The sequence below is a fragment of the Taudactylus pleione genome, unplaced genomic scaffold (assembly GCF_031769625.1).
Source record: "Taudactylus pleione unplaced genomic scaffold, aTauple2 ptg000564l, whole genome shotgun sequence".
In the NCBI taxonomy this organism is placed as follows: Eukaryota; Metazoa; Chordata; class Amphibia; order Anura; family Myobatrachidae; genus Taudactylus; species Taudactylus pleione.
In genome coordinates, this window is record NW_028284966.1 from 2,196,754 (window position 1) to 2,219,501 (window position 22,748).

Genomic DNA, 22,748 nt, shown 5'->3' on the forward strand with positions numbered 1-22,748 from the left:
AATGTCATAATAGAGGGCACATACAATCCCAAATGGCAAAGTTCAGGAAAATGACCTTGAAAAAGACATTTAAATCAGCTGAAGAGAAACATAAACTTGCCAATATGCCATTTACAACACGGAGTGGCAAGGAACGGCTAAGGTCGATCCCTAGTATGTTCATGACTAGTAGTTCAGCTTCACATGACGATGGAAGCCCTCCTCCCACTAAAAAAATCAAAAGAGTTATGCTGGCAAAAGCACAGGGAAGAACTGTGCGTTCTAAGAAGATATCACAAATCCCCAAGGAGAGTTCAAGTGTGGTGGTGGTTGCGATGCCTGACCTTCCCAGCACTGGATGGGAAGAGGTGGCTCTTTCCACCATTTGCACGCCCCCTGCAAGTGCTGAAAGGAGCACCCACAGTCCACTTGCTGATATGCAAATTGAAGATGTCACTGTTGAAGTACAACAGGATGAGGATACTGGTGTAGCTGGCGCTGAGGAGGAAGTTGGCGAGGAGGATTCTGATGGTGATGTGGTTTGTTTAAATCAGGCTCCGGGGGAGACAGTTGTTGTCCGTGGGATGAAAAAGCCCATCACGGTCATGCCTGGGCAGAAGACCAAACATTCCACCTCTTTGGTCTGGCAATATTCTTATCCAAATCCGGACAACAACTGTCTTGCCATATGTACCATATGTAAAGGTGAAATAAGTAGGGGTAGGGATGTCAACCACCTAGGAACATCCTCCCTTATACGGCACCTGCAGCGCGTTCATAAAAAGTTACTGTCAAGTTCAGAAACTTTGGCTAAGACCGTAAGCAGTCCAGGGACCCCTAAATCCTGTTGTCCTGTTGTATCCACACCGTCAACTCCCTCCTCGTCAATTTCCTCCTTAGTCAGGATCGGAAGTAGTCCTGCAGGCCATGTCACTGGCATGACTGACTCTCCTATCCGGGATTCCTCCGGAGGATCCTGCATTGCTACGCCTACTGCTGCCGCTGCTGCTGTTGCTGCTGCTGGGAGTCGTTCATCATCCCAGAGAGGAAGTAGGAACACCACTACTTTTACTAAACAATTGACCCTCCAACAGTCCTTAGCGAGGAGGATGAAGTACGACAGCAGTCATCCTGAAGCAAAACATATAACTGAGGCCTTGACTGCTATGTTGGTGTTAGACGTGCATCCGGTATCCGCCATTAGTGCAGTGGGATTTAGACAATTGATGGAGGTAGTGTGTCCCTGGTTCCAAATCCCATCTAGATTCCACTTCACTAGGCAGGCGATACCGAGACTGTACAGAAACATCAGAAAAAGTGTCCTCAGTGTCCTGAAAAATGCCGTTGTACACAATGTCCACTTAACCATGGACATGTGGACAAGTGGAACAGGGCAGACTAAGGACTATATGACTGTGACAGCCCACTGGGTAGATGTATCACCTTACGCGGCAACAGCAGCAGTGTCACCAGTAGCAGCATCTCAGAAACGCCAGCTCATTACAAGGCAGGCTACGCTGTGTATCACCGGTTTCAGTAAGAGGCACACCGCCGACAACCTCTTAGAGAGACTGAGGGAAAACATCGCCCAGTGGCTTACCCCACTTACCCCACTTAGACTCTCCTGGGGATTTGTGATATCTGACAATGCCACCAATATTGTGCGGGCATTACATCTGGGCAAATTCCAGCACGTCCCATGTTTTGCTCACATAATAAACTTGGTGGTGCAGAATTTTCTGAAAAGCGACAGGGGCGTGCAGGAGACGCTTTGGGTGGCCCAAAAAATTTCTGGCCACTTTCGCCATTCAGCGACTGCGTGCTGAAGACTGGAGCACCAGCAAACACTCTTGAACCTGCCCTGCCATCACCTGAAGCAAGAGGTTGTGACGCGGTGGAACTCAACCCTCTATATGCTTCAGAGGATGGAGGAGCAGCAAAAGGCCATACAAGCCTATACATCCACCTATGACATAGGCAAAGGAGGGGGTATGCACCTGACTCAAGCGCAGTGGAGAATGATTTCCATGTTGTGCAAGGTTCTCCAGCCCTTCGAACTTGCCACACGTGAAGTCAGTTCAGACACTGCCAGCTTGAGTCAGGTCATTCCCCTCATCAGGCTTTTGCAGAAGCAGCTGGAGAAAGTGAAGGAGGAGCTAAGACGGAGCGATTCCGCTCGGCATGTGGGACTTGAGGATGAAGCCCTTCATTCGCTTTGCCAGGATTCCAGGGTGGTCAATCTGTTGAAATCAGACCACTACATTTTGGCCACCGTGCTCGATCCTAGGTTTAAAGCCTATGTGGTGTCTCTCTTTCCGGCCGACACAAGCCTGCAGAGGTGCAAAGACCTGCTGGTGAACACACTGTCAGCTGAAGCGGAACGTGACACGTCAACGGCTCCTTCTTCATTTTCTCCCGCAACTGGGGCTGCAAGGAAAAAACTTAGGTATCCTAAGCAACCCGCTGGCGGTGATGCAGGGCAGGCAGGACCAAGTTTGGACATCTGGTCCAGACTGAAGGACCTGGCAACAATTTCTGACATGTCTACTGTCACTGCATATGATACTGTCACCATTGACAGAATGGTGGAGGATTACATCGGTTACAGCATCCAAGTAGGCATGTCAGACAGTCCATACCTGTACTGGCAGGAAAAAGAGGCAATTTGGAGGCCCCTGTACAAACTGGCTCTATTTTACCTGAGTTGCCCCCCCTCCAGTGTGTACTCCGAAAGAGTGTTTAGTGCAGCCGGGAACCTTGTCAGCGAAAGGCGTAGGAGGTTGCTTCCACAGAATGTGGAGAAGATGATGTTCATCAAAATGAATTATCAGCTCTTCCAGGGAGACCAGCCTCCAGAAGGTACAGAGGGACCTGTGGTGGTGGATTCAAGTGGGGACGAGTTAATACTTTGTGAGGATGAGGATGTACACACTGAAGAGGGTGAGGAATCAGTGGATGAGGAGGATGAGGATGACATCTTGCCTCCGTAGAGCCAGTTTGTGCAGGGACACATTAATTGCCAGCTTGTTTTGTGGGGGCCCAAACGAACCAATCATTTCAGCCACAGTTGTGTGGCAGACCCTGGCGCTGAAATGATTGATTTGTTAAAGTGTGCATGTCCTGTTTATACAACATAAGGGTGGGTGGGAGGGCCCAAGGACAATTCCATCTTGCACCTCTTTTTTTTCTTTGCATTATGTACAGTTTGGGGCCTAGTTTTTCTGACTGCCATCCTGTCTGCCACTGCAGTGTCACTCCTAGATGGGTCATGTGTTTGTGCCGCCCACTCGTGTCGCTTAGCATAGTCATCCAGCTACCTCGGTGCAACCTTTTGGACATAAAAACACTATTGTGAGGTGTGAGGTGTTCAGAATAGACTGGAAATGAGTGGAAATTAAGGGTATTGAGGTTAATAATAGCATAGAAGCAGAAAAACCTACAAATTCTGTGATTTTAGCTGTTTTTATGCTTTTTTTCAAAAAAATACAGATCCAAAACACAAAACCCAGAACCCAAAACATGGAAGGGTGGTTTTGGCAAAACCAATCCAGATCAAAAACACGAAGAAAGATCCAGATCCAAAACCAAAACACAAAACACGAAAAGTGGCCGGTGCACACCCCTAATTTTTACACATTACACTATCAACCCGGCACCCACGGGCATAGGGTGCCGGGGATAACCCCGGGCTATCAGTCTTGGCCTGGGGTGCCCTGGAGAGGGGTACCCCTTTATTGGGGGGGTACCCAACTCCCCAGGGATCCCCGGCCTGGACTGACTAACGGTCAGGGATAATGCTTTGGCCGGGGAAACCGGTGAAAGGTTTTCCCTGGCTGTGGCATTAATCCCCGCTAGAAAGAGTTCGGTGCTGGTTTTGGAATCTTCAGGGGACCTGTACTCGTTTTGTCCCCTTATTTTCCAGAACCAGGACCAGCTCAACAAAGCCCTGTGCTGGTTCTTAATATACAGGGGCCCCCTACGCATTTTGGTCCCTGTATTTTTAGAACCAGAACAGGCTTTATAAAGACCTGGGCTGGATATGCTTTTGGGGAGGGGGTGCACGTTTTTTTTTTAAACACACACAGAAGCCATCACAGATCTCACTGATCTGTGATGGCTTCTCTAAAACTTGCACCTTTTAATGCTACTCACAAGGTGTCAGTTTACATAGTCCTAAACTCACCTAAACTCGCAAATGCACTAGCCTCGAGCTGAAAAGTTTGCAGGCTATTGAATTTGTGAGTTTCAGTACAAACTCGCACTTTTTTAAAGTGCGAGAAAGTGTGAGTTTGTACTGTTACTAAAACAGACTCCCTATTACATTTGGCCCTTAGTATTTTTTTTACACAAAAAAATGCACTTTTAGTATTTTTTTAGAGGTCCAGACCTTGGGCCCAGAGCACTGATTGATGACAACTGGAGTCGGGCAGCACTAGGTTGCAACTTGCATGCTGACTGAATATTGTGCGGTTAAGCCTAACACACACACAAAAAAAAATATTACAAAAAAAGACACTTTTATTGTTTTTTTTACACTATATTTTTTATTGAGTCCAGAACTTGGGCCCAGATGGACACAGCACCAGCCCAGATGTATCTGCACCAGCTCAGATGGACACAGCAGACAGCACAGCACCAGACCAGAATGGATCAGCAGCACCACCCCAGAAAACAACAGACAGCACTGCAGACAGCACCAGCTCAGAATGGATCAAAGCACCTGCCCAGGACACAGCAGACAGCAGACAGCACAGCACTCAAGGAGGAGAATAAGCACCAGCACCTCTCCCAGCCCTACACTTCTCACCCTCCCTGTTCACTCTCCACAGCCTGAGTGAAATGGCATCTGCCACGTGGTCCCTGTATACTACATTGATCATAGAGACGTAAGCTCATGAACAGCAAGATTTCTGACTCTTTGGTTTTGCCTCAGATTAGAGATCCGAGTCAGGCGGGAAACCCTGAGCCTGCTTGGATCTGACTCGGATCTGCTAAATTCGGGTGTGGTCGGATCTCTGAGATCTGAACCCGCTCATCTCTACTTGTCGGCATTATGAGGATCAGTATAGTCACAGTTATGGATGTGTCGAGATTAGGTTTGTCGGTATTTCAGTTGTCAATATTTTGGTCCTGAAATATTATGACAATTAATGGAGGTTATTTACTTGTTGGTATTGTAAGGATCGGTATTATAATAGTTAAAGTGTGTCAAGATTGGGTTTGTCAGTATTTTAGTTGTTGATATTTTGGTTCCTGAAATTATTGTCAGCATTTTAAAATTTATTTGTCGGTATTTAACTAGTCGGTTTTCTGTCAGGGAATGTTAATGTCGATATTATATATGTAGGTATTTTAACAAATTTACATTGTGGTTTTCAGTCTTTTGGGTTGTTGGGTTTATTGCAGTTTCGGTATTTAAACTTTGTGAGCATAAATAATTGTCGTAATTTCATTCATTTCGAGTTTATAACCCGTCTGAGTCTTGACATTCGGGATAACAATATATTGGTATAGTAATACTGTCTGGATTTTTTATTTCGGTATAATGATTGTAGGTCTATGTTGAGTGTCTTGGTTACGGTGTTTGGTATTTTAGCACAATCAGGATTCCACTGTCGCCTGGTTTAATGATGTTATTAGCTTTGTCGGCCAATAGTATCATACCCCACACATGGCAACCGCGGATACACTTGGACTCTTCTCTGGGATCTTTGACTTTTCTGAGCACACAGTTGGTTCATGGGCCATAGCAATTTTATTTTTTTTGACAATTCTACAGGGAGAAGAGCAGAACCACAAGTCATAAATATAGGACAATGCCTTATTCTTTCCTTGCCACTTTGTGTAGTAAATGACATATTGCCAATTTTGTATTTAACTTAGCTTTTAATTTTTTTTTTTAGCACTTTAAAACATTATTCCTTGATTTTAAATACCATGAGTTAAGCCCTTAGTCATCTGCCTTCATAGATGACGTTGACAGCCTTGCATTATCATCATTACATATGCAAGAATGGTATGTGATTCCTGCCTCCTCTCATTTGATCATCCTCCGTATCAACAAACTTACACTATGGTCTGATCGGCAGTGTCACCGAACACAAATATTTTATTATACTGGGGAAGAGCACCCCTGGACAACAAAGCACCCCTTTATGATCTGTAGCCCTAGCCCCTTGATGGACTGGACAAGACAGCAGCAGCCCTTAATGTACTGCCGCACCTGCCCCTTGATTGACAGGACAACAGTGAGTGACACAGCAGCACTCCCCACTTTATGTACTGTAGCTCTAGCCTGACAACACTGCACCCTTGAACAAATAGTGACAATGAAAAGTCACTGACAATGATTGATGACTGACAAGTTGCAAACTACACCAACTGCACCACATCTGCTCTGTACACTGTCCCCAGCCGGAGTGAAAATGGTACCAAGCGTAGCGACCTTTAAGGAATCTAAAACCCATGAGAATCTGACATCAGAATGATGATGTTTTGCCTAAGTTTGAGATCTGAGTCACACGGGAAAACCCGAGCCAGACTAAGATCCCGCCTTGGAGCACAAAGTTTGGGTGGGTCCGGTTCTCGGGGAACTGGACCCGCTCATCTCTAGTTTAAACTGTCCTGAAAACTTTTATTATATATATGTTGTAAGTTCCCACCAAAAAGTCAAAGAAAGCCTATTATAGCCCTGATAAAGAAGACTTATAAAGTGTATTTTGTCTGTGCTCTTGGTGACCAAGATAAATTCTGGGCACTCCATATTTCTTGCATAACCTGTGCAACTAATCTGATAGAATGGTTGAGAGGAAACCACAATATGATGCCTTTTGCTTTCCCAATGGTATGGTGAAAGCCTAAAGGCCGGTACACACTAGACAATGTCTAGTGTGTACGAACGTCATCATCGATGGATCCTGCTGGGGTGCTGGCATCTGCTAGTGCATACACACTTGCCGATGCCAGCAGCAATGAAGCAATGGAGGAGGCCATGTTGCATTTGGCTGCATGGCCTTCAGTAACGATGTCGCCCATCTGACCTGCATGCTAGTCCAACAGGCGATGTCACTGATGATGACCCGGAGCCCGCATTGTCAGCAAAATAGTGGGTACACACTAGAAGATGTGCCCGATATGTCATAAAATCCGGCCAGATTTGATGACACATCCGCTAGTGCAGTGATTCCCAACCTCTGTCTTCAAGGCACGCTACCTGTCCTGGTTTTAGTGATGTCCATGGTTAAGCATGGATAGTTAAGTCAAAATTACTGAGGTACTATTTAATTCAGCTGTGCTCAAGTATGGTTATCCTTAAAACCTGGACTGTTAGTGTGCCTTGAGGACCGTGGTTGGGAACCCTTGCTCTAGTGTGTATCCAGTATAAGGACTACTGTACTGACAGTTATTTTGTCTAACTTCTATAGCTGGGCATTACAGTAGAACTAAGCCCACTGTAAAATATCCTGAAGTGCCTTTAGTGCTAAAAGCTGTGCCTCATGGAGCTGTGCTGCCTGTTCCTGTACTTTGAGTGTGTACCAGTGAATCAGGGACATCAGAGAATAGAGTCAGAAGATACAGAAATTACACTGGAGTATCACCCCAAAACTCAAGACAATTCACCTCCCATCATATAACAGGAAGAATTAAAAGATTTGATATGTGATTTGAACTGTAAAAACAACAAGCAAAATGTTTGGGTTATAGGCTGCAACAGTGGAACCTTCTGGCTCTAGGTATGACAATTTCAAGCTTTAGAACTCCTATTAAAATAAAAATTCAATGTGTGTTTGTAACGGATTTTAATGGTTTTATGTTCAATACAGGAATACTCATGAGCATTGACTGTTTAATTGATTCTTCAAAGAGTGGTCTGAAAGAAGTGTTACTCCCTAATGTTAATAACCTCTGTTTAGTCCCTCTCAGAGGCATAACTAGTCATTATGGTGCCCTGTGCCAGAGAGAGTTTTGGTGCCTGCCCCACCCTATTGTAAACAAGGATAGTGCTCCTAGTGAAAAGGGAATGGCCACACTACACTATAGTACCCCCAATACACATTACACCACACAGTAGTGCTCCTTATTTACATTACACTACATACCTGTAGTAGTGTCCCTTATATACATTACGCTAAATTGTAGTAGTGCCCCTTACACGTTAAATCAGACAGTAGTAATACCCCTTACATATTATGGCCACAGTATAAACCCCACCTCTCCCTTACACATTATGCCACATAGTACAACCCCCCCTCTTCATTACACATTATGCCACACAGTACAATACCCCTCTCCCTTACACATTATGCCACACAGTACAACCCCCCTCTCCCTTACACATTATGCCACACAGTACAAGACCCCTCCCCATTACACATTATGCAACACAGTACAAACCCCATCCCCATTACACATTATGTCATAAGGTACAAACCCCACCTTTCCCTTACACATTATGCCACACAGTACAACCCCCCTCTCCCTTACACATTATGCCACACAGTACAGCTCCTCCCTCTCCCTTAAATATTATGCCACACAGTACAACTCCACCCTCTCCCTAACACATTATGCCACATAGTACAATTCACCCTCTCCCTTATACATTATGCCACACAGTACAACCTCCCTCCCTATTACACATTATGCCACACAGTACAATCCCCCTCTCCCTTACACATTATGCCACACAGTACAACCCCCTCTCCCTTACACATTATGCCACACAGTACAACACCCTCCCCATTACACATTATGAAACACAGTACAACCCCCCTTCCTATTACATATTATGCCACACAGTACAATTGCTCTCCCTTACACTTTATGCCACACAGTACAACCCCCTCCCCATTACACGTTGTGCCACACAGTACAACCCCCCCCTTCCCATTACATATTATGCCACACAGTACAATTGCTCTCCCTTACACTTTATGCCACACAGTACAACCCCCTCCCCTTTAGACATTATACCACACAGTACAAACCCCCTCCCCATTACACATTATGTCACAAATTACAAAACCCACCTCTCCCTTACACATTATGCCACACAGTACAACCTCCCTTTCCTTTACACATTATGCCACACAGTACAACTCCTCCCTCTCCCTTACACATTATGCCACACAGTACAACTCACCCTCTCCCTTACACATTATGCCATGCAGTATAACCCCAGTCCCCCATTATACTTTATGACACACAGGACAACCCCCCTCTCCCTTACACATTATGCCACACAGTACAAACCCTCTCCCTTACACATTATGCCACACAGTATAACCCCCCTACCCATTATACATTATGCCACACAGTACAACACCCTCCCCATTACACATTATGAAACACAGTACAAACCCCCTCTCCCTTACACATTATGCAACAAAGTACAACCCCCTTCCCATTACATATTATGACACACAGTACAATTGCTCTCCCTTACACTTTAGGCCACACAGTACAACCCCCTCCCTAATTACACATTATGCCACACAGTACAACCCCCTTCCCCATTACACATTATGTCACACAGTACAAACCCCCTACCCAATTTTACATTATGCCACACAGTACAACCCTCCCTCTCCCTTACACATTATACCACACTGTTGAAAGACCCCCCAGGTCTCTCAGCACTTACCTGCATCACTGTGGGAGCAGGGGGAAGCTGCAATCTCCTTTCCTGCCTGTTCCTCCTTCAAAATTCTATGTCTGCAGCCTAGAGCCAAAGGAACGGGTTCCTCAGCACAGGGGACTGGACTGGGAGAAACGTCAATATGTCTCTCCCAGTCCTTGAAGCCACCATAGCAGATGGGAGAGGGGGTGGAGCTCAGGGTGCAGGCAGCTGCAGCACTGCCTACTGTAATGTGTATGTAATAGTAGTGGTGTGCCTGGCAGGGAAGAAGCTGGGCACACAGTTTCTATTATACATTGCAGTGGGCAGCCACTGTAAATTAAAAGGGAAATTAGAGGGGATGATCATGGGTGGATGTGGCCAGTTCTGCCCACAGGGCATGTGCACTCTGTGCAGGTGCACCATCCTTACCACCAAAGTTACGGCCCTGGTCCCTTTAGCCCAGTGATTTTCAACCTTTTTCAACTCCAGTCACACTACACAAGATTTAAAAAATTGCCAAGGCACACCATCCGGTGATATGGCATGCACAACCTATGAAAAAACACACATATTGGTTCCCACATAAACAAATCACATTGGCTCATACATTATGAATAACTTTAAATTTTTCTAGACCTACCTGTCCCTCATCGACTGTGGGTTCCCACAGTGCAGAGCTGTCAGCAGTGGCTGGCTGGCTGCAGGCATCTAGGAGGGAAGAACTACCTGCATGACAGTTGGGCTGTGGGCTAACTGGCGGGCCACGGGTAAGAGGGAAGGGCTGGATGAGTCTGGAGGGGTAGGAGGGCAGCCCCGGTAGGCAACGCAGTATGTATGACCTGTGTTGTCATACCACAGCATTTAGGCAGGTCACGGTCAGGGCACGCCTGAGCCTCCCAGAGGATCTCAGCGGCAGCACTGCCAGGTCTGCAGTTCTTTAATGTGACAAGCAGCTCTCGTGCCATGGCACACTTCACAACTGCCCACAGCACAGCAGTTGAAAACATTTGCTCTAGCCTATGCAGTGGACATCAAAGAAAGTTAAACAAGAAAAAAGAAAGTTAAAGAAAAAAAAGTTTTAAAGTTAAAGTTTAAGAAAGTTAAAGTTTAAACCAGTCACCTATATATCTCTAGAAATCTGATAAAGAATAGGAGTGAAAGTCAGGTATACCTATGCTGCCTAATTTACGAGGAGAGGTAAGTTTAGAAGCAATTTTCTGTCTTTTGCCTTGCCATAAAAAATGGGAAATTGTGCTGGAGATAGAGTTCAAACCCACTTTATGAATTCGCAGAGGAATCATTTGCATGAAGTAAAATACTTTTGGGAATATGAGGGTTTTTACAACCGCTTTGCGTCCCGTTAAAGATAGGGGGAGAAGCTTCCAATTATCCAACATGAAATGACTTTGGTAATGATTGCTTTAAAGCTTAAGGGGTACAATTTAGAGAGGTCAGAAGGAATTTGTATACCTAAGTAATTGAAGTGGGATGTTGTTTCTTTGAATACATGTAGGAGCTCATTCAGACCCGTTTGCAAGTGGCTGCTCGCTCGTACGTGGCCGATGTTAAGCTACCGTGTATGCACGTGCTTCGTACTGTGCGTGCGCGAATTACTCAGAGAGATCAGAATCCACTCGCTCACCAAGCACAGGCAGCTCAGTGTATTGAGTGACAGGAGAGGCTGTTTGTGGGTGGTAACAGGGGCAGGACACTAATAACGAGGGAGTGGAGGTGTGAAAGCAGGCGTGCCTGGGTGTTGCAATGCCATTTCTAAGGCATGCATAATTAATAGACAGCATCATAGTACATGTCACCATCCTTTCTTTTACACTGAAATCCTCACACTGCTTGCAGTAAGGTAAGGCAACCACAATCGATGCGAGTCCTTCCGATGGTCCTCGATATACCAATATTTTAATACACTTCCTGAAGATGATGTGCGCTAGTGGGTGTCTCTACATATGCTAATGGGCATCTTCATGCACAAAGTGATCGCTCAATAAGACAAAATGGGCGTGCTTATGCCTTACCGAGCCAGCCATGCCGTCAATTAGGCAAATTTGCATAAGCTGGGGGCGAGCGATCACATCTAACGAGTGGCTCTGAATCAGGTCCTTAATGCAGACCATGATTGTGGTTTATCAGATTGTGATCCCAGCCACATGAACTCCGATTTGTCGTAATTTATTTTATAGCCAGATATTAAACTAAATGAAGATATTAATCTAAGAATTTCAGGTAAGGAAGATAGAGGGTCAGTTAGGAATAGCTGCATATAGTCTGCAAATAATGCCAATTTGAGATTCACGTTCCCTATACTTATACCATGAAAAGCAGGTGATGTCCGAAGAGCTATCGCCAATTGCTCTAGAGATACAGCAAAGAGAAGGGGGGAAAGGGGGCAGCCCTGTCTAGTGCCTCTTTGAATTGTGAAAGGAGGGGAGAGGAATCCGTTACAGGATATATGAATCCGTTACAGGCTATATAAAGAGATTTGAGTACCTCAATGAACGGTTCCTGGAATCCGAAGGCTAGCATGGTGGAGAATAAATGTTCCTAAGAAATGAGGTTGAATGCTTTTTCTGCATCGAGTGAGATAATCATGCCAGCCCCAGGATCGCCACCAACCACCACCAAGTGAATTGCAGCTAAAACACGTCATACATTAACCACTGAGTGGCGACTCCAAATGAAGCCAGTCTGGTCTTCATGAATAATATGAGGAAGAATTATTTTCAAACTATCAGGTAAGATTTTTGTCAATACTTTCTATAGTCAGAGTTAAGTAAGGATATTGGTCTGTAGGAGATAGGCAGGGATAGGTCTTTACCTGATTTCAGAAGGACTTTTAGCAGGGCCAAATTAAAGTATAGTGGATGTGTTTTCGTGGAGATTACTGTGTTAAAAACTAGAGCCAGAACTTCTACAATTCTGGGCAATAATATTTTGTAGAAATCGCTATTTAATCCATCCAAACCAGGAGTTTTATTAGTTTTAAGGTTTTGAATCGCTGCTACTACTTCATCTGGTGTAATGGGATTAGTTAGTGTGGAGAGTAGTTCTGAGGGGGACGTTTGGATAAGGTAAGGAATTCCACATTTGGTCTGTGGATGAGTTTGCATATGTCTCCGTTGAAGATGGATTGGAGGGGGTTGAGTATAGAGACTTATAAAATGACATATCATCTGCGATTTGAGCATTAGAATTAGTGAGGGAACTGTTGGGTAGTTTAAGTGGATGTATCACCATGGGAGGATTAGAACCTTTAAGAAGATTGGTCAGTAACCTTCCTGGTTTATTACCGAATTTCTGAAAGCGATAGTTTATTGCAAATAAATATCCATCACCCATAGTTTGAAGTAGGGGTGAGCGGGTTCGGTTTTACTCGGATTTACTCGGATCTTTAAACGGCATTTTATTGGCTACCGCCTATCATGTGTTTTGGATAGCCAATATAATAAATCCGAATTTGCGGTAAAGTGGCGATAAGAACCGAGTAAATCCGAGTAAAACCGAGCCTGCACATCCCTAGTTTGAAGTAGTTCATCAAAGTGAGTTTTCGCTTGTAGGTAATTCTGTTTTGTTGAAGTATTTGGAAGTGTTTTAAAACTTTGGTATGCATCTGTGAGAGTTGTTTGGAGCTGTTCATATGACTGAGCATATTTTTTATTAGTATTAGCTAATTATATCTCCTTTTGGAACTGTCTTGGCTGTTTGCCAGTATAGCATTGGGTTAGTGTCTAAATAAGTACTATTATTATTTTTATAGTCTTCCCAAACCACTCCCAATCTGTTAAGAAATTTAGGAGATTCAGCTAGGCATGAGGGAAATCTCCAATGTTTATTTGATCCTCTGTCAGAGTATAACTGTAGAGAGACAGTGATGAGTGCATGGTCTGAAATGCTTATTGCAGCAATATTTGCAGAGGAGACCTGAGGAAATATAGAGTGGGAGATTAGGATATAATCAATCCTGGATAATGTGTTATGTGCTGCAGATAGGCATGTATAATCCTTCTCTCTGTGGGTGCAAAGCCCTCCAAGCATCTATTAATTGGAGCCTCTGTGTCAGTGTTGGAATTCCAAGTTTAGGAAATGTTATTTTAGCAGAAGTACTGGATCTGTCTAGGTACGGGGAGAAAACTAGATTGAAGTCAGCACCTAAAATAATTGGAATGTCCATGTGTAGGGTGAGGTCAGCAATGATTTTTTGAAATAAGGGTTTGGAGTAGACATTAGAAGCATATGCATTACATAATAAATAAGAACAATCAAATAAAGATACAACCGCTACTACAAATCCACCTTCAGGATTTTGGCTTAATGATTTAACCTTGATATTTATAGACTTTTTTGCCAAAATTGCAACACCTCTTGCTTTTGAGTTGTAAGAGGCAGCTGCTAGTAGAGACCATTGCATTTTCTGGAGTTTAATGACTTCAGAAGGGACAAGGTGTGTCTCTTGGAGAAAGATAATATCTACTTTCTGTTTTTGTAGGTATAGTAAAATTTTATGTCTTTTGGCCAGATAATTTATTCCTCCTATATTCCACGAGCCTACTGTAATATCGGTGATATCTTATACCTTATTTGGGGAAAAGCATAAAACCAATCTAGAGATCCAGCAATGAGATGTTAAGAACATTCTAATGACAATTATCTTCTTGATGGGATGAGGGAGACACATGAGGAATGAGCAGCAAAAGAAAACAATGAAAGAATGGAGGAAAAGAAAGGGGACATATAAACCGAGTAAACTGAATAATGCAATTTAGTCAGTGTCAAGCCACAAATTAATGTGGTGACACAGCTTTCGTATATAACACAACATATAAGGAATAGGCAATATATCATGTACTAGAAACCATGAGAAGAAAGAGGAGCTTCCCACTTCATACCGAATCAGCTTATTACAAATATAACAATACAATGGACAGAAGGGTATATTTATGTATATACAAACAAAGGTAGAGTCCCACCAAGAAGCGAGGACTTCAGATGGAATTTATTCCAGACATAAATTTTTCAGATCAAGTTGAAATTAAAGAAATGAGGATCTGTAAATATATGTTGTAGGGTGAAAAATAACAACTTTGGAAAGTAATTTTTCCAATGGTGGGAGGTCAGAGATATCAGCAGACTCAGAAGCAGATTCTTCATGTAGGAATGCTAATGCATCATCTGGAGTTAGGAAATCTTTGTAGGAGGAGCCATTGTAAATTTGAAGTCAGGCCGGGTAGAGTAAGCCAAATTTATGACCTTTCTTAATAAGCTGAGTACAAACAGTGGAGAATCCTTTCCTTGCCCTTGTAAATTCAACGGGATTAATCCTGGAAGATGAATAATCTGTAATTTTGCCACATGATGGATTTTATTTTCCTGGATACTGACCAAAAGATTTTCTTATGAAGTAAGTTGAGACATTTAATCAAAATCACTCTGGGGCAGGTAGATGAAGATGTGGGAGTAGGACCAACTCTGTGGACTCTCAATAACGATATCCCTGCATTCTTCTTCTATACCTAAAATGGTAGGAAGTGTGTTGTGTACAAAATGAGTTAGTCCTGACCCTTTCACTTATTCAGGTAATCCTACTAAATGGATATTATTTCTGCATGACCTGTTTTTGATGTCGAGTTTATTCCATATCTTGCAGTTTTCAGTGTGCATCTCTTTGACAGTGGATTTAAGAATGTCAGTATCATGTAAGGTGGCTTCAGCTTTATTTTCAGCAATAGCAACTCTTTGGTTCAGTTGCTCTAACTGTGTAGTGATTTCTGACACAGCCTGTGTTAGCAAAGGGCAGATTATGGCTTTTTTTGCATCTACTACATCAGTGTAGGTGACCTGGGCATCCCCTGAGCTTGGAGATTTTTCACAAGGCTGGGACTTACATCATCATGCTGATCACTGGACGTTGAGATTCCTGCATCTTCCTCCTTCCCCACCACCATATTGGGACCCGCCCATCTCTTGACATGGCTGCTGCGGTGTGCACTGGGTGTTGGTCTGAAGTAGCGATTCATCATTGTCACCGGAGAGGTTATCAGGCATGGAGCCACAAGTTAGGCTGTCCATGGAGGCTGTAAACAGCCATTAGAAGGAGTGCTGACTGGGACGGGTGCGGAGCTGTCTCGGAGTGTCTCATGCCATGCAACCTGGAACCAATATACAGCAAAATAAAAGTATCTTGCAGTCATCTAACAGCTCCCATTAGACTTGTAGTTGAAAGTGAATATCTGTTTATATTGCTTTCTTAATGTATTATCAGCCAGAGATAGTAAATTCAATATGTACAAACATATTGAGAAAGCTAAATAGTTAATATCCAATTATGATGGATGGATGTCCCAAATGTGGATGAATGTGGATGAATAATTGCATGAGACCCCAAGATCCATGCTACAGAGGTCTTCACCTATAACAGTTACCCATTCCCCATAGAGAAAGATGCCCTCACTGGTACTGAGATGCCACCAGGAACTCACTAAGGATATTAGGGGCTCATACAATTAACAGGTATTCACATGGTCAATGCTGGAGTAACTGGATACAATATGTGAAGCTTTATGAATAAATACGTGGGTTTGTTAATGGCAACTGAAGCTGTGTTATAGCAGGTAGCATGATAATAATAATTTTAGAAAAACAGCACTTTTTCCAATAATGTCAACTGCACCTGTATAATTTAAACAGGTAGCTTGATATTGACAATTGCAGACAAGCATCACTTTAACAAAATTTAGTAAATAAATACTTAACAGGTGATGCACAGGACAGGAGACCACAGAGCAGACTGGACGTGCACATATGAATCAGGATTCCAGCAATATAGAGTTTCACTAGGCACCAAGATCAGCAGGCTAAACACAAAGGCATGAAGCTATGACTCACGGGGAAGTAATGGCCTGTCAAATTTTTACTGTACACACAGACCAATCACAAGTCATCAATCAAGACAAACTCCCTGCAGGTGAGAGGCTGCTTATACAGTAGGAGAGCAACTTGCTAGTGTCCCAGATAAATGACAGCAGCTGCAAACATTCCTGTTTAGCCTTTTTGTTCAAATACACAGGTGTCCCAGACTTCTAGCAATGACCGGGACTACCATGCAAAGTGGCTTCTGATGCTAGTGTTATAATCTCCTAGCAACCAGCAGAATTATGTGCTGCCCACCGAGGCACCTAACACCAAACAATTCTTTTAGCAAAAACTTGCAAAAGAGGTGAGCTGTAAATGTTGTTCACTAGGTTTCCATATACTACAGGTTTTGTGATCCAGATGGAGAATATAAGTCCAAAGTGCTGTATAGGAAGTTATATCAGGTTAATAGTCCAAACAGGTCCAATAAACAGTGGCATATATCCAAAAGGATGGCAAGCTTTTAGATGGTCAGACTTATTGCATTTCCTGGGGTAAGGTCACCCAACTTCATTACAAATGAAGTCCCAGGGGTAAATTCACTAAAGTGAGAGTTTTTAGAAGTTGAGATGTTGCCCATAGAAACCATTCCAATTCTATGTAACATTTAACTAGTACCTTCAAGTAGTAGATAATAGCAAAAAAATTTTTTACTTTCAAATATATCAACAAGACATTAATGTACAGTATAAGATCTACAGGTTAAAATAGTACAATGAAGAGATAATGAATTAGTATCCAATCCAAACAAAGCAGGGTATTAAGTAAAAATGTAAAGTAAAAGCAACAATGTAGCACCATATATTCATTTAGAACTAACACAATGTGGCTATTGAATAATCGTAGGATATATGGTTAGTCCACAGTGTGAAATCAAATGTATAACAGATTCGTCGCTTACCACATGTTGTCATGTGAAGGTAAAGAAATGGACTATAATGTTCCGATTCAGGGTGCATGCACGTACAGTACATGGAACAAGCAGGCATGATGGTGATGCTGATAATAAATATAAAACTGGCTATTTCAGTAGCACACTTCCTAATAAGCTATAGTTTAAATGCTCCTGATATAACCATGAAACAGAGGTGGTCAACTCACAGATAGCACTCTGGAGTCCCGGGGTTATCCTGCCTAAATCACCGGTAATTAAGAATAGGAGATCTGGGAGCTCGTACCTCAGTGCTATGCTGGATATTTTCATCATTAAAGACCAGAAGGTATTGCCAGTAGACCAACTGTAGATGTGGATATCCAGACGATATGCAGCAGCACTAGGTGTCAATGTGAAGTGGGTAGTGTCAGTATGAAGCTGGAAGAATCTGGTAATTACAACCTGCGGAAAGAGATGGTGATTTGTTGAAATATGCTGTAGATATAAGAAAAGAAAGCTTTTAGCTTGGGGATACAATTCAAGATTTCCCAATGAATATGCAAGCAAAACCTTGACACGTCTCTCCGGGTCTAATGGCTCCCGGTTTCCTCAGAAGTTAAAGTGTATGGCCCTCATTCAGAGCCACTCGCAAAAAGCAAACGATCGCATGAATGAGGGCGGCCGCTTTTCTTTTGAAAGCCGGCCTTCTGGCCGCTCGCTAAGCTGTGAGTGACCACCCACAGCTTTAGAGAGTGACCAAGTGACCATCATGACCATCGGGGCTTGCGACGAGACCCTTGTGGTAGGGTCTCATCTACCACAATCCCCAGTTAGCTTCTTGCTCTAACAGAGCAGGAAGCTCACTGGTGATGTCAGTAGGGTCGCCTACAAATGGGAGGTGTTCCTTCGGGAATGCCTCCATTTGTCCGGCCACCCCCCACCCTGCCTACAAAATGAGGCGAGCTGTCGATCAACATTGATAGCCACCCCGTTTGTAGTGATCCCTGGAGCAAGTGAATTTGTCACTGTCAGGTGTAATGAACCACAAGTGTAAATAATTGACCTTAATTAGAATGAACTCACTATATAAGGGGCTCTCAGCCCTGGACATAGGCCCTCAATCAGACCTGCTCACAAGCGCTATGTGCTTGCAAGTGGGTCGATGGTGAGGGCCTGTGCACATGGTGCGCTCACAGTGCACGTGCGCAAGCCCTGGAGTGAGTGACAAATTCACTCACTCTGGGGATCACTACAAACGGGACGGCTGTCAATGTATATATCAGCAAGTTTGTGATATGTCAGGTGTAATGAACCACAAGTGTAAGTAATTGACCTTAATTAGAATGAACTCACTATATAAGGGGCTCTCTGCACCGGACATAGGCCCTCATTCAGACCCGCTCACAAGCGCAAGTAGGTCGATGGTGAGGGCCTGTGCACGTGGTGCGCACATGCACTGTGAGCGCACCACGTGCACAGGCCCTCTCCATCGACCTACTTGCAAGTGCATAGCACTTGTGAGCGGGTCTGAATGAGGGCCTATATCCGGTGCAGAGAGCCCCTTATATAGTGAGTTCATTCTAATTAAGGTCAATTACTTACTCTTGTGGTTCATTACACCTGACATATCACAAACTTGCTGATATATACATTGACAGCCGCCCTGTTTGTAGTGATCCCCAGAGCGAGTGAATTTGTCACTCACTCCAGGGCTTGCGCACGTGCACTGTGAGCGCACCACGTGCACAGGCCCTCACCATCGACCCACTTGCAAGCACATAGCGCTTGCGAGCAGGTCTGAATGAGGGCCTATGTCCGGTGCTGAGAGCCCCTTATATAGTGAGCTCATTCTAATTAAGGTCAATTACTTACACTTGTGGTTCATTACACCTGACATATCACAAACTTGCTGATATATACAAACACATGAACAATGTATATAATAATGCAGATAATCTACAATGTACATAATGAAGCAAATAAATTATAAACAACCTACAAACAATAATAATAAGCATGACAGAAACAATAAAGCTGATGAACATGAATGGCAGAATCCCATTCAAGGGAAGAAAAATCTGATTTTCTAAAACAAGAATTGAAAAATACAATATAGATATATAAATGAAATATTAGATAATCCTAATAATCACCCATCAGATGTAAATCTATGGATGAAAAAAATAATAAATAAACCTTGACAAAAATGTAATATGCTATCTCATATAGAGCATTTTTTAACATACTACATAAATAGATCACAAGCAATAGATCAAAATATACTAAACACCATTAAAAAACTAATTATACATTTTCATTTTAAGACCCTCAGGGAACAGAGTATGAAGTGAATGAATACAGTATGTCTCTCTAGCACACAGTTAGCGATATCGATCACCCTCTCATTGTGTGCATGGAATTTGTTAAAGTATAGTTGCAGTGAGCATTTCTGGGTTAGAGTGGTGAACCTGTGCAAAATGACAAGGGATGCTATGTTTCAATATACCATTAATAATGTTCCTGCGATGTTCCAGGAACCAACTTTTACATTTTATATAGTGCACCCTACGTTTTGTTTATTGCATGGGCAGGAGAGTACATATATCTAAAAATCTGACTCACAGTTCAAAAAAGAATTAGGGGTAAATTTACTAGAGAGTTTTTAGAAGTGAGTTTTAGAAGTGATGTTGCCCATAGCAACCAATCAGATTCTACTTATCATTTACTAGCACATTCTACAAGAATATAGCTAGAATCTGATTGGTTGCTATGAGCATCATCTCTTCTACACCTCTCACTTTAGTACATTTACCTCTTAATATGAAAACATTGTACTGTAATTAAAGAGGAAATTTTGGTCTGTCAGTGACAGATATGTTTACAAGTGATACACTGATTATGGCTGTATTTAAAGCAACCGCAGGGTTTAGCACTTAGCCTGTTCAACAGATCAATCAAACTGTTCTGTTCTCCTTTGTATATGAAATGGCTCCTTACTAGAGATGTGTCGCCGACCCCCGTGTCTTGGTTTTGGTTTTGGATCTGGATCTCCCCTGGTCTTTGATCTAGATTGGTTTTGCCAAAACCTCAGCTTCGTGTTTTGTATTCGTGTTTTGATTTTGGTTTTGGATCTTGATTTTTTCTTAAAAAATCAAAAAAAGCTTAAATCACATAAAATTGGCTTTTTTTGTTCCTACAGTATTAATAACCTCAACAACATTTATTTCCACTCGTTTCCAGTCAATTTTGACCATCTCACAGGTCACAACGGGACCAGGAAGTGTGCAAAAAAACATAGTTAGTTCAAACTGCTGTTGTTCCCACTGTCCACTTAACCATATGAGATAAATTGTGAACAAGCGGAACTGAGCAGCAAATGCAACATTTCTGACCTAAGGTTTAAGTATTACGTTGTGCAGCTGCGCCATGCCTGCTTCCTGGCATTTTTTTTTCATCCCAGAAGGGGACCAGGAAGCGTGCTTTCCAAAAATAAATCTTCTGTTCTGTAACAGAATTTTTCCAACCTGTAAAGGGACATAAAAAAAACAGAGTTAGTTAGTGGCCTCCAAATTGTCATTGTTCCCACTATCCGCTTATTCTTGGACTGGAGCAACCATGGCGACTGAATTAGTGTCATAACTTGAGGAGGCTGCAAACTGGGTGTCATGTTATATGAGTTGGCCATATGGGGTACGTTGCTGTTGAGGGATCAGGCTGGTTATATCAGTGGACACATTAATTATAGTTTTTGTTATTCTGGGTTTCCATCTCCTGAAGGGTGTTTACCAAAAGACAGAGACTACCTATCTATTAGCTCAGGCATAGACAGTTCCTGAGGAACAGAGCTCTGTTCTCTGGATGGAAGCCAAATAGGTGGGAGCCCCTGTTCCAAGTCCAACATTTGAAGCTCTTATTCTCTCCACATCATCTATGATAGAAGAAAAAAATGTCATTGGGGACTTCTATCTCCTCTTTCTGTACCCTGCTTACCCTTTTTGGACAGTAAGTTCAGCATGGATGGTTTGGAAGATTAAGGCCTAGCAACAGATGGGGATGGTCATTATCAAGACCTGGTCCCCCAAGTGGGTGTAGTCGGGGAGGTATTGGTTGGCATGCAGGCCGCGGAATAAAAAAGGCCTCCATGTTGTCTGTGCTTACTATTCTGTATTTCACTTTGCCATTCAGGTAGGAATAAACTCGTGGGCTACAGAACACATGGACAGAATCACTGGATGTCTCAGTGCATTCAGGCCAAATACGATACATGAATTCCCAGACAGATTGCAGACAGATGAATCCTTTGCTTGTAATAATCTTTGGCTATATATAACACCCTCCTTTGCCAGGAATTACCAGACACTTTGAAGGCTGTAACTTTGAACTGCTTTATAGAAAACATGTGAATGAAACCTTTCCATACTGCAGAACATGATGGAGAAATCCATTGAAGTTCAGCACCTAGAGCATCTTTTTTCATGATCTCTGAAGCCTCTCCTGACTGTGAAGAAAGATTTTCCACACTGTAGTCTTCAATTGTGACTTTTTAATGGTGATTTCAATGTTGTCCAGTGGCTGAGATCCATCTCATCTGAGGGTTGAGGTTGTGTTTTTCCCATGCAAATGATACAATTCACATCCAGAAGGTGACTCTTATGGTTACCTGCGGTGTCAGTCTCTCTTTTGGCTGACTTAGGCTTTAGTTTTTTTACAAATATTATAAATATAGGCTTTATTTTTTAGAGCATATAACTTTATAAGCTGTTAAGATAACATTTCTGCTATGTTTAAGATTAAAACAAAATAAATTTTTCGTAACCCAATAACTTAAAAAAAAATTTTTCATTGCAATATTCATGCAGCCTCTTGCCAGACAGCAGCACAGCACCCCTGCGCAGCTATGCCAATGACAAGTGTGGCTGACACGCACATATGATTTAAAAAAAATTTTGATTTATTATTTTGGGCAGCAGCCCATCGACAGACAGGAGCACAGCACCCCTTCGCAGCTACACTGAGGACAGTGACAGCCAGGTGTAAAATTGATAATAAATTCATTGAAAAACTATTTATTGGTTGCAGCCCCTGGCTGTTAAATTGATCATAAATTAATTAAAAAAGAATTAATTGGTTGCAGCCCCTGGCTGTTAAATTGATCATAAATTAATGAAAAAACAATTAATTGGTTGCAGCCACTGGCTGATAAATTGATCATAAATTAATTACAAAAACAGCACATGGGTTGCAGCCCCTGGCTGTTACATTGATCATAAATTAATTAAAAAACAATTCATTGGTTGCAGCCCCTTGCTATTAAATTGATCATAAATGAATTTTAAAAATCATTGGTTCCTAAAA